The sequence below is a fragment of the Xenopus laevis genome, chromosome 5L, assembly GCF_017654675.1.
Source record: "Xenopus laevis strain J_2021 chromosome 5L, Xenopus_laevis_v10.1, whole genome shotgun sequence".
NCBI lineage: Eukaryota > Metazoa > Chordata > Amphibia > Anura > Pipidae > Xenopus > Xenopus laevis.
The window spans coordinates 54,090,270-54,103,444 of NC_054379.1; positions in this window are offsets into that span (position 1 = coordinate 54,090,270).

The window sequence follows — 13,175 nt, forward strand, 5'->3', positions numbered from 1 at the left end:
TCAGCACACTCATTTGTAGATCAATCAAATGTGTTTTTATTCAACACAGCATTGTGTCCAACGTTTCGGTCCCACTTGGGGACCTTTATCAAGGATGCAGTGCTATACATTAGAAGTGTTTATATACCCTCCCCCACATGTGAAATTTGGCGCCTTGATGACGTCATCAGTCCATATACATACACTTGGTTTCCAAAAAATAAAGTCTCTGCTTCTTACAGTGTGATGTGTCTTTTTGCTTTTTCACCATTAGATGGCGGTGTTGTGCTCCTGTGCTTGGCTGTCATAACCATTCTAAGAAAGGTTACTTTGTTTTATCCGTGAAACATTGTTGCAATCAATAGTAAAAAAAGTAAAAAAAGGTAAATGGAAAACAAATTACTTACAGACATTGAGGAGAACATTTTGTATCGCTTTTCCTATGGGATAGAAAAGCCATTGTCAGTACACATCAGCATATATTTATCAGTAGCCTTTATCAGAGTTGGTCACTTATTCAAGGAAACAATTCAATGATAGTTGCCCATTAAGCCCCTTTGGTATGACACAATCGAGTTCATGAATCCAAAATGCTTCCCGTTTTAATAATAAATTGTCAATATTACCACCTCTTGGTGGTTTTGAAATTTGATCGATCGGCATGCATTTGAATGCAGCTGGATCATGCTTTGCCTCCTTCCAGTGTTTGGCCACAGGTTGTTGTGCTATGTCTTGTTTATTAGCCTCAACCCGCCTTTCTGTGTCTAACGCCGCTCTTATGCTGGCCCTATGCATATTGATTCTTTCTTTCAATTGCCTTATGGTTTTACCACAATAAATTAAACTGCAAGGGCATTTGATTATGTAGATTACCATAGTTGACGTGCATGTAAGTCTTTGCTTAATCTCGTATTTCTTCCCTGTTCTGGGGTGTCTAAATTCCTTCCCCAGTATTAGGGTGTTGCACACCACGCAACCTGTACATTTATGTACTCCCGGGCGGGCAGACAAAAAGTGTTGGGTTTTCGGTAATGTATATTTAGTTACTGGATCGGCGGGGCTTAGGTGTTCCTTTAAATTAGTGTTCCGTGAATAACTGAATTTTGGCTTATTTGGAACCTTAGGGGCTAGTGTTTCATCTTTGGCCACCATCTCCCAGTGTTTGAGTACAGCTTCTTTTGTGGCTTTGCTGTAAGGATTAAACTTACTCACATAATAAATATCATTTTTTTCTTTAATTGTTTCTTGTATGGTATTTACAGTACCTTGAAGTAACTGTTCCCTTGACAGAGTTGATACCAAGTTCATGGTGTCCTTGATAAGTGTGGGTGGGTATCCCCTTTCTAGGAACCTGTTTCCCATTTTTATCAGGTCTTCCTTACATTGTGTGGGGTCACTGTCTATTCTAATGACCCTCAACATTTGTGATTTGGGGAGGGATTCAAGTAAATGTCTGGGATGGTTACTTTTGTAGTGCAATATCGTGTTTCTGTCTGTGGTTTTTGTGTAAATGCGTGTCTGCAGGGACCCATCCTGTTTATAGACCTCCACATCCAAAAAGTTGATACATTGTGAGTTATAGTTCAACGTTAAACGCACTGGGGAGTCTGTTGAATTTAGGCCAGTTACATATTCCTCTAATGCTTCTGCTGTCCCTGTCCATATAAAGAACAGGTCATCTATATAGCGTCTATAGAAACTGCCAAATCGTTGGAAAAGTTTATGTCCATAAATGTGTTCATTTTCATAGTTATGCATGAAGGCATTGGCATAGACTGGTGCTACTTTCGCTCCCATGGCAGTGCCCGTCCGTTGGAGATAAAATTGATTTTCAAATTTGAAATAATTATTAGTTAGTACAAATTGTAGCAATTGTTTGACATATTCTATAGGAGGGCCAGCATATACGGGGTTATGCATCAACAACTTTTCTATGGCCTGTAGTCCTGCCTCGTGTGGTATACAGGTGTATAAACTTTGAACATCCATGGTGGCTAGTATTAAATTGTCCACTGGCATCCCAACACTTCCCACTACTTTGAGGAAATCAGTTGTATCCTTTAGATAGCTACTGGTGGCTGTTATACATGGCTGTAGTAACATATCTAAATATTGTGAAGTTTTTTCGTTCAGGGAGCCAATAGATGATATTATTGGTCTCCCTGGTGGCCTTTCCAGGTTTTTATGAATTTTTGGTAAAGTGTACATCACTGGCACTATAGGGTACCTGGGTATAAGATAACTTGCCAGCTCTTTCGTTAGCCAGCCTTGTTCTTCCCCTATTTTGACTAGGGCAGTGAGTTCCCCTTTAAATTTATTAGTCGGATCATAGGTGAGCTTCCCATAATTATTAATGTCTGATAGCTGGGACAGTATTTCCAATCTGTAATATGAATAATCCATTATTACTAGTGCCCCACCTTTATCTGCATTCTTAATTATTATTTCCTTATTCTCTCTTAGGCTTTTGATCGCTCCTTTTTCGTCTGGGGTTAAGTTACCTCTCCACTGGTGTACCCTTTGTGATTCGCGCGACGTGTTCCCATTCAATAACCGATGAAATATTTTAATTGAGGGATTGTTACTTGGGGGATCGTATGTACTCTTAGGTTTAAGAGCCCTTTCATATGGGTTCCCCTCCCCCTCAGTTATTGTGCTGGCCTTTTCACTTTGCCCATTCATTACAGTACTTTTCCCTTCATGCTTCTCTCTTAGCTTCAGTAGCCTGGTAAATTTAAAATTGTCAACAGTACTTTCAAATGGGTGATTACTCACCGTTGGTACAAAGCTGAGTCCTTTGCGCAGCAATGATGCCTCCGGTTCCGTGAGCCTGTATGAAGAAAGGTTGAAGATCATCTCTTCCTGTGTTGCCGCTTGTCCGTGCTTTGCGACCTGGTTACCGTTGCGGTGTTTGCGACCGGCCCTGCGGGTGGCTTTCCTGGGTCCCTGGTTACTGGAGCCCTTCCTAAAAAAGGCGATGCAGGGGTGGCAGCTGCGGCTGTAGACGCCGGATCCGATGCTTCCGCTCCTCCGCTGGTGCTTGTCTCTCGGTCGTTGTCCGATCCCTCACTGCTGGATTGGTATCCCAGAGGTCTTTGCGGTCTTTGCGGTCTGCGCGTCACTGCTCTTTTCTTAAAGGGAACGCTACCCTGTAACCACCGATATACTCTGGCTTCTTTGTAATCCTGATTCACTCGTAGTTTCTTGGAGTTCTTAAACGCAAGTATATCTGTTTTGTACTTTGATACTTGGTTTTGCAGTCTGTCTAACCAATCAGAGTCTTTGTCTGCGGTGATGGTTGGTAGATTGATATTCTCAAATACTTCTAACTCACTCCGTATCTGTTTAAGCTCACGTCCTACTTCTTCAGTGACTAGTAGGATTAAGTCCAGAGAGCACCGATCCAGAATCTTGCACCAACGTTTGCAGAAGTCCGGATTTGTTCTGCCGATGGTTGGTGTATTATTGATCCTGAATCCCCTTGGGATTTTCTGTTCCCGGTAGTAGTCAGAAAGTGAGATGCCGTGCAGATATAGTTCAACTTCTTTTTTCTTCAGCCGCAGAAGTTCAAAGTATGCTTCTTTAGCACCTAGGTTTCCAAAAGTGTCTGTAAAGGTTTCTTTAAACAGTATGCTCTGTATTTCTTCAGATGTGAAGTTCTCTTTTCTGTCTGTTTGTACAGAGCCTTGACTGTCGCTGTCCATATCCACGATGTAGATAAAAAGTATTCACATGAATGTATCAATGTTGAGGTGCAGGACGCCAATATGTTATACATACAAGTCTCATGGGTGTCCGCACTCTTTCCTCTTGGTTTGCTGAGGTGCACGTTCAAATATTGTATTATATATATGATGAAGGATCAGCACACTCATTTGTAGATCAATCAAATGTGTTTTTATTCAACACAGCATTGTGTCCAACGTTTCGGTCCCACTTGGGGACCTTTATCAAGGATGCAGTGCTATACATTAGAAGTGTTTATATACCCTCCCCCACATGTGAAATTTGGCGCCTTGATGACGTCATCAGTCCATATACATACACTTGGTTTCCAAAAAATAAATATATACATATATATATACATATACATATATATATACATATACATATATACATATACATACATACATATATATACATACATATATATACATACATATATATACATATATATATACATATATATATATATATATATATATATATATATATATATATATATATACATATATATATATATATATATATATATATATATATATATACACAATAATGGAATGCTCACTTTAATATACATTAATATTTGAAAAAATATCCATACAGTAAGACACTATTTTACACCCATAAATATAGTAGTAAACACTGAACTGAAGTATGTAACACATGGGGGCAGATTTCTCAAAGGTCGAATTTCGAAGTGAAATATACTTCGAAATTCGACCATCGAATGGCTATACTTCGACTTCCAATATCAAAGTCGAAGTTTTTTTTCCCCCGAATTTGACCGTTTTGCAGTCGAAGTAAAATCGTTCAAGTCGAACGATTTCAGAGATCGATTTTACTTTGACTACAATAAACTTAGAAAAATGCATTAGAAGATCCCCATAGGCTAACATAGCACTTCAGCAGGTTTAATTTGGCAAACTATTGAAGTCGCAGTTTTTTTTAAAGAGACAGTACTTTGATTATCGAATGGTCGAATTTTCGAACGATTTTACTTCGAATCAAAGTCGTAGTAGCCTATTCGAAGGTTGAAGTATCCAAAAATTTACTTAGAAATTCGAACTTTGAAAATTCACTCGAATCCACTTCGACCCTTGATAAATCTGCCCCTTAATGTACATCTATATCATGATCTGAACTGTTCCACTGATGTTATTAATGATCTCCTGATTAATGGATGTTGCAGATACTGTATCAGTCATGCCTTTGATATTGACAGTTTTTGTTTTTATTAAAAAAATACTTTCATCAGAATAAAAAAGGATATACATATACCTAAACATTAAGGCTTTGCATTAGATGGTGGAACATTGTTTGTGGAATTTGCTTTCATTCAGCCACAAGAACATAAGGAGGGAGTGGCTGACATGAGGTAGGACATGTGGTGTGTTAAGTGAGATACTGTGCATGTTTTAAATTTATATATAACAAGAACATTACTGAGGTTGGACATTAGTGTTGGGTGGTCAGTCTGCAAAGTTAAATACACAGAACTGTCAAGAATGAAATTTTAGGCGTAAGGGTTAGTTCACACGAGGACATTCAGGGAGATTTTGTCGCCTGGCGACTAATCACCTCTTCTTCTGGGCGACAATCAAAAGTTGCCCGAAGTTGTCTCACGAGGAAACTTCGGGGCGACTTCGGAAAACGCAGCGCAGCGTGTGCTTTAGGGCAGGCAACTTTTTATCATAGCGGATCGGAAGACACGAGGAGGCATTTCAGGGAGATTGTCGTCCAGAAGAAGAAGCGATTAGTCGCCAGGCAACAAAATCTCCCTGAATCTCATTGAATCGCCTCGTGTGAACTAACCCTTAAGGATAAGTAAACCTTAATAAAATTTGATATTGCTCTGCTCAAGAAAGAGATCAGAAGTCTCTAATGCCCTTTCCCATCTCCTTCCTGTACATAACACTTCTCTGTTTTCTTTCTTTGGGTATTTCTCTTTGACTGTACAGTTATAGGAACTGACAAGCAAAGCAGGTGGCACTGTCGTTACTTCATTACGTTAGCGGTTAATAAAACCAAATAGCTGTGAAACTAAACAAATAACTAATATATATTTAAAAAGTGCTTAGAAAAGCCAGACCATCATTACTCTTCAGTTTTTTTTTCTGGCATCAAGACCAGAACTTCCAACTATGGGTCACATTTACTAGCGAATTGTGTTTTTTTGATGAATTTTTACTAAAAAGACAATTATTGATCGAGGAGGATCAGTTCTTCCACATCAATCCAGGGCTGCCAGATTTTGTTGAACTTGACGGGGCAGCCCCTGGCAAGATAAGTAAGTTTAAACATAGGGAGTGTAGCATTTACCAGCTTTTGTCACATCTTTTAAGAGGGTATTTTATGGCTAGTCCATCTTAAAATAATAAACTTTTTCACATAATACAGTAGTGAACTAGTGAGGAGGAGCATTGGGGGTACAAGGAGGAGGGAGAGCCAGATGTGTGGAAAGGTACGATGTTACAGTTCTTCAGAAGCGCTCATATGCAGGAAATCTGCCGCCTTGGCATCTGTGGTAGCTGCTATAGTCTCTTCTGCCAAATGCATTTATTTTCATAGGCGTCAGGTACACTTGATGTAGGAATTTGTAATGTATCAGTCTATCCCGGGAGGATATTAAAACTCGAAGTTAATTGGAAGTTAATTGAATACAAGCTATTCGATCGAATAGCAAAAATTTGACTACCTTGATAAATAAGTGAATAATTATTTAAAAAAATAAATAAAATTGAAAACGAGTTTCATGGAATTTACACTATTCGAAATTCGACCCTTGATAAATCTGCCCCTTTAAAGTTACCTATAGCTTATGTTGATTGTTTCTAGGTCTGTCAACCTGACGGTCTAGTATAGGTAAATCTAAAAAAAACAAAACAAACAAGCAAACACATGCTTTCAATGATTACTCAGCAAGTCCAGATGTTTTTTTAGATTTACCTATACTAGATATACCATGACCTGGATGAATGAAAATCTTCATAGTTATACTAAACCTGACTGGTTAGCCCCTTCTCAACATGTCAGTTAGAATTTCTAATGCTAACAGACCACCGCTGCACAAATATGCCCCCTTATAGAGGAACATGGGGGATCAGATGGGTAATGTAAAAGCATCTGCAAATACTTTTATGGCAACATTATAGATTGCATGCAAAGACAATGTTATGATAGATGTAAAAAAAGGTTTCATTTCTGGTGTCATTATCTCTTGAAGACTTCACAGATGTACACAATGGGGTGGAATTCACAAAAGTGGATTTAGACCATTTTTGGAGTAAAAGTGGTGGTAAACTGATGTAAAATACTTTCTACATATTCACAAACAGAAATCCGCCTAAAACAACTGCCACTTTCATTTTTTTAATGAAAGACAGTTTACAGACACTTGTCTTTCAAACCACATAAAAATGTTGCAAAAATGTCATTTTAAAAAACGGAGTAAAGCTCAGTATAACTTCTCCATGTGTCAAATCAATTCTAAAATAATTTGTTCTGCTTTGGATCACCCAATCTTCATTTCACACCTATTGTACGTGCCCCATTGGAGATTTATTATCATATTAATAGGGATTAGCATTTTATAGTCAGGGCACAAATTTCTGTCTGACCTCATAGGTGTAAAAACCTCATTAACAAAACAAGTTAAGGGGGCGTGGCCTAACCACCGATGTAGTGAGACGCGCTTCTCTAGTGCTCCGGGGACAATCGATCCGACACTATCGATCCTGTGCAACCTGCTGACCCAAACCAGCTTCAACAGGTGCCTCTTCCCCTACCCTTCAACATCTGATGGGGGGCCACAAGAAAGCGAGCGAGCCGGCTGCCAGCAAGCTCGACAAATTTGTGCGGCTGCAAAATCAAGATGGCGCCCGAACAAGCAGATCCGACACGCCGCCATCGCAGTCTCTGGATCCCGCGCCACCAGCTTCCCAATCTGAGCCGGAACCTACACTCCAGGAAGTGCTCAATGCATTCCGGGACACGAGAGTGGCGGTGGAGGTAAAAATAGATACGAGAGTGGAGGAGGTAAAAGTCGACCTGGCACTTCTCCGACAAGACCTACAGAGACTGCGGGAACGTACAGTGGAATCGGAGCGCAGGATATCCGACCTGGAGGACACTACAAGAAGCCTCCCGTAAACCATCACTGATCTCCGTGAACAGCTGAAACAGTGCAAAGCACAAGCTGATGACCTAGAAGGGAGACAAAGGCGGAACAACATCAGGATTGTGGGGGTCCCGGAGGGGCAGGAAGGTAATGCACCAGAGCTGTTCCTTGAGAATATTATTAGGAATCACTTGGGTGCAACACATCTCTCTCAAATGTTCTTGATTGAGCGCGCACACAGAATACCGATGCGGCAGCCTCCCCCGGTGCCCCCCCCGCACAATGATAGCGAAGATACTGAACTACAGAGATCGGGATGTCATACTGCGTCAGATGCGCTCTAAAGGGGACCTAATCCTTGGAGATGCTAAAGTCCTCTTCTTCCCTGACTACACCATAGAGGTGCAGAAGCAAAGAGCTAAGTATGCCGACGTCAGAAAACAGCTGCGAGATAAAGGAATTGCCTACTCGACGGTCTTCCCTGCTAAGTTGAGAGTGGTCGACGGCGGGTCTGCCAAGTTCTTCACGACACCTCAAGATGCACTGGACTGGCTGGAGAGACGCTAACTTTATATCTGGACCCTACTCCCAGTGTTGCTGCCTGGCTCCGTCTTGCGGTAATCCTTTTCAATTATCTGAAGGGACTGTGAGTATGATTCTCCACAATACCATCTATCTGGACTGATGGGTCTTTTGTTTCCTATTATTTGCATGGGTGCACCTTCATATGACTGAGGACTTATGGGGGGGTTGTATCTACACCCGGATTCCAGAGGGGCTCATTGAACCCTAATTATAGTGTATAACGTTTGAATGCTTTACAGTTGGGTTGCCATGTCCCAAGCGGACGATGCAAAAGTTTTGTTACAGGTAAAGGCCCACCCAAGGTTTCAGGGTGGACAGGGCGGGTTAGGGAGTTTCGGGTTCCCCCACTTTTTCCTCATATCCCTCCCCCAGGTTCCCCCCCACCTATGCAGCAGTGAGACAACTAATCTGTCACGGTATCTCATACAGGATAATGTCTAACGTAACCTTAGTGTCATGGAACGTCAGGGGTCTCAATGACAAATTCAAAAGAGCCCTACTGTTCAAGGCCCTTAAGCAATGGTCCCCAGCAATAGTGTGCCTCCAAGAGACCCACCTTACAGTTCAGAAAGTCTTAGCGCTTAGGAGAGGGTGGGTGGCGCAGGCCTATCATGCCACCTTCTCCACTCATGCAAGAGGGGTTTCGATCCTAGTGAAAAAGGGCATCCGCTTTACCCTGCATCAAATCCATACTGATAGATAGATTTCTCATTTTGCACTGTACTCTTATCACGTTTGAATTTGTGTTAATCAATGTATACCTGCCCCCTCCTTTTTCAACCGAGCTCCTGTGTACTATCTTGGCTAAAGTAGCTGTACTACCCCCTCTTCCGCAGTGTTGGGTGGGAGACTTTAATTGTGGAATGAACCCAGCGCTTGACAAATTTCAGTCCACGGACGACAAAGCTAGCAAACTGAATCTTTGGGCAGAGTCTATGGGCCTACATGACCTCTGGCGAGCTCGATACCCCACGACCCAAACCTACTCCTGTCATTCTGCAACCCACCAGACACTTTCTAGAATTGATCTAGCCCTAGTAACACCTGAGACGGCTGCTAAGATCAGCCATATTCAATATGGGCCTCGCTCAATATCGGATCACTCCCCTCTAATTATTTCCCTACAGCCCTGTGATTATTCAGCTCCCAGGAGATGGAGGCTTAGTCCCATATGGCTTGCTCAAGAGGAAATCTCTGACAAAGTCCAAATGACCGCAGATCAATACTGGGCTGAAAACCAAGGCACTGTATCCTCTCCGATACTGTGGGACGCCTTTGAAGCTGTCTCTAGGGGTGCTCTGATACAGGCTATTAATACGGTGAGAGCTAGGACCCAATCTGAAGTTAAACTAGCAACAGTGGAGGCTGAGGAGGCTGAGAGGGCCCATGTAGAGACACCTACGGATGTAACATATGACCAAATGGTCCTAGCGCAGACCAAGTTGAAATGTAAACTAACAGAAGCCACACAAAAAAAGCTATTGTATGCCTCCCAGAGAGGGTTTGAGCAAGGGGAAAAATCCGGGAAATTGTTGGCATACCTATCTAAAGCCTCAATGTCACAAACTATCATACATAGACTTACCTCAGACTCAGGGGACTCCATAACAGATCCGAAACAGATGGCGAACTTATTTGCAGACTATTACACCACTCTGTACCGCTCTAGGGTAGACTATACCCATACTCAACTGACAGACTACCTTGGGGATATTCCCCTTCTTAGGCTGCATGCTTCGCATGCCACTCTCCTAGATAGCCCCATCACAGCTGCGGAGATAAGTGAGGCGATATCGACCATGGCCCCTTCTAAATCTCCAGGCCCTGACGGTCTTCCCATAGAGTGGTACCGAACACCGAAATGGCAGGTACGATGAGTGACATTTTGTCGCAGTCAAACCAGGAAGGTAGACTCCCTCCATCCTTTGCCAATGCCCTAATTGTACTAATTCATAAAGAAGGAAAGGACCCTGCTCTCTGTGGGTCTTACCGCCCTATCTCCCTGATAAATGTGGATGCAAAAGTTCTGGCCAAGGTGTTGGCGGTTAGACTACAACAAATAATCACACATCTGATCCATCCCGACCAGACAGGGTTCATGCCTAAGAGGTCCACAGATGTCAATTTAAGGAGATTGTACTATAACATGCAGGTACCACATGACAATTCGGGGTCCAGGGTGGTGGTCTCCCTGGACTCCGAAAAAGCATTTGACTCGATAGAGTGGCCTTACTTGTGGGCGGTATTGGAGCAGTATGGGTTTGGCAAGCAATTCATTAAGTGGATCCAGTTGCTTTATAACAATCCCACAGCACAAGTTCGGGTAAATGACACTACCTCCTCCACCTTTCCTCTGAGTAGGGGGACTCGCCAAGGTTGCCCACTGTCACCGCTCCTATTTGCCTTGGCAATAGAACCACTGGCCACCAAAATCCGCCTGTCTCCACGTCTCTCAGGCTTAAAATATGGCCCTGTGGAAGAAAGGATATCCCTCTATGCGGATGATGTCCTCCTTTATTTGGCGGACCCAGGCCCCTCCTTGGCAGAGGTGCTAAATATTTTTTCCAACTTTACGAGATATGCTGGCATTCGCATAAATTGGTCTAAGTCGGTAATTTTTCCCTTAGAACCCTCCCTTGAACAGAACCAGACGGCGGACCCCCGCTTAAAGTGGGTTACAACCTTTCGGTATCTTGGGATTAATATTCACCTTGACCCCGACCAGTTTGTTCCCTTAAACGTAATCCCTATTAATCAGCAACTGTCTAAATCTATACAGGCGTGAGGGCCCCTTCCGCTAACGTTGTGGGGTAGAATAAATATTATAAAAATGGTATTCCTGCCAAAATATTTGTACCTGTTCGATAACTCGCCGACCCCATTATCCAAGCAAATCTGCTCCACTGTTCAAGCAATGATAACACCGTTCCTGTGGAACAACAAAGGAGCCAGAATCTCCTCTGCTAGATTGATGGCCCCATATGCCAGGGGGGGCCTGAGTCTCCCCAATTTTTACCTCTACTATATTGCGGCCCAGTTTAGCTATGTTAATTGGTGGCTAACTCTGGACTTAGATAACCCCAATGTTATATTGCAGGCCAGGCTCTTGGGCTCACTAGAGGCCCTAAGGAACTATGTGTATAGAAAGCCTAGGGATTATCCAACTTTACCTCCTTGTATGAAAGCCCCTTATACTGCCTGGGTATATATGGTCAGACTAACTAAAACCAAACAGCCAATGCTTTCTCCAATGTTGCCCCTATGGAGGAACTCCCAGTTACAGCAGTTTTATAATGTGGAGGCCATGGGCTACTGGGCCTCAAAAAACATCAAATATTGTAGTCAACTCAAGGTTTATGGACATGGTAGCGTTGAGGGATAAGATTGCTACTCCTACTTTACCCATGTTTCGGTACCTTCAGCTACGGCACATATTTTCGGCACAATTTGGCTCGGGAGACCTAGAAATGGTGGTACCAAAAGTCCTAGCACAATTAAGTAAGGAAGAAACGGCTAAAATGGTCTTGAGTTTATATGCACTCCTCCTGACATCCACTGCCTCGCCTTTTCAGTCAGCCTATAAGCAATGGCAGGTAGACATGCCCGGTCTGAGTGAAGACCAGTGGGAAGAGACAACGGGCAGACTCTACCAATTCTTGATTAGCTTAAGAGACAGGTTAATACAATACAAATTTCTGATGCGGATATATCTCACCCCTAACAGGCTCCACAAAATGGGAAGACTACCCATTCCCACGTGTAAAAGATGTGGGGTGGCAGATGGAACCTTTTGGCACATGGTATGGTCGTGCCCGGTCATTTCCAGATATTGGTCCGATATCACACTGTATATTGTTGAGGTCCTGTCCCTGCCCCCTCTACAAACCCCCGAAATATGCCTACTGGGTGTAGTTGACGATATGGTACCACTCAGTAGTACCAGGATATTACTCAGATCCCTACTTTTCTATGCCAAGAAGCTAAGGATCATTCACTGGATGGCCCCCCACCCTCCCCAAAGATCGGGCTGGATTGGGTATGTGAACAAGATGCTCCCGTTAATTAAGTTGACATATGAAGCTAGGGGTCACCCTAACAAATTTGAGAGAATATGGGGTGTCTGGTTAGAAGCACATCTATTGACATTACCATGATGATATTGTATGTTTTGAGAAATGCAATGCCGTATGTTTTGCGCATACATATGTTGTTTTCGCTGCTGATGTACCTTCCCCCCCCCCTTCCCTTCCCTCTTTCTTTCTGTATCCTATCCCAGTTACACTTTAAAACAATAAAAAGAACACCTTTTTAAAAAAAAAAAAAAACAAGTTAAAACAAAGATTAACAAAAACAAAAAAGGGTATTTTATATGTAAAACGTTTTTAACTTGCGTTATTTTACTAGTTTTATCTTAATGAATGAGGCAATATTAGCAATTTGAGTGAATATAGTATTCAAAATAGCATTTAGTTAATTCATAGTTATTAGAATTTATTACCATTTTGATACTCAATACAATACAAGACTCAACACAGCTGGGAAACAATACATCATATATGGCTCATGCCAGGTTCATTTAACCAATTATTTAAATGCTATGGTGATAAAAAAAACACCCTGTTCTAAACTTTGACTTGGGATCTCACATGTATTTATCAAATTGTAAATCAATGTAAGACACAAAGGCTAAATGCTATTTTGAATGTAAAATAACTTTTTATCCACTGGTAAGGTGCACATTTGTAAGTGAATGATGGCACAGACACATTAG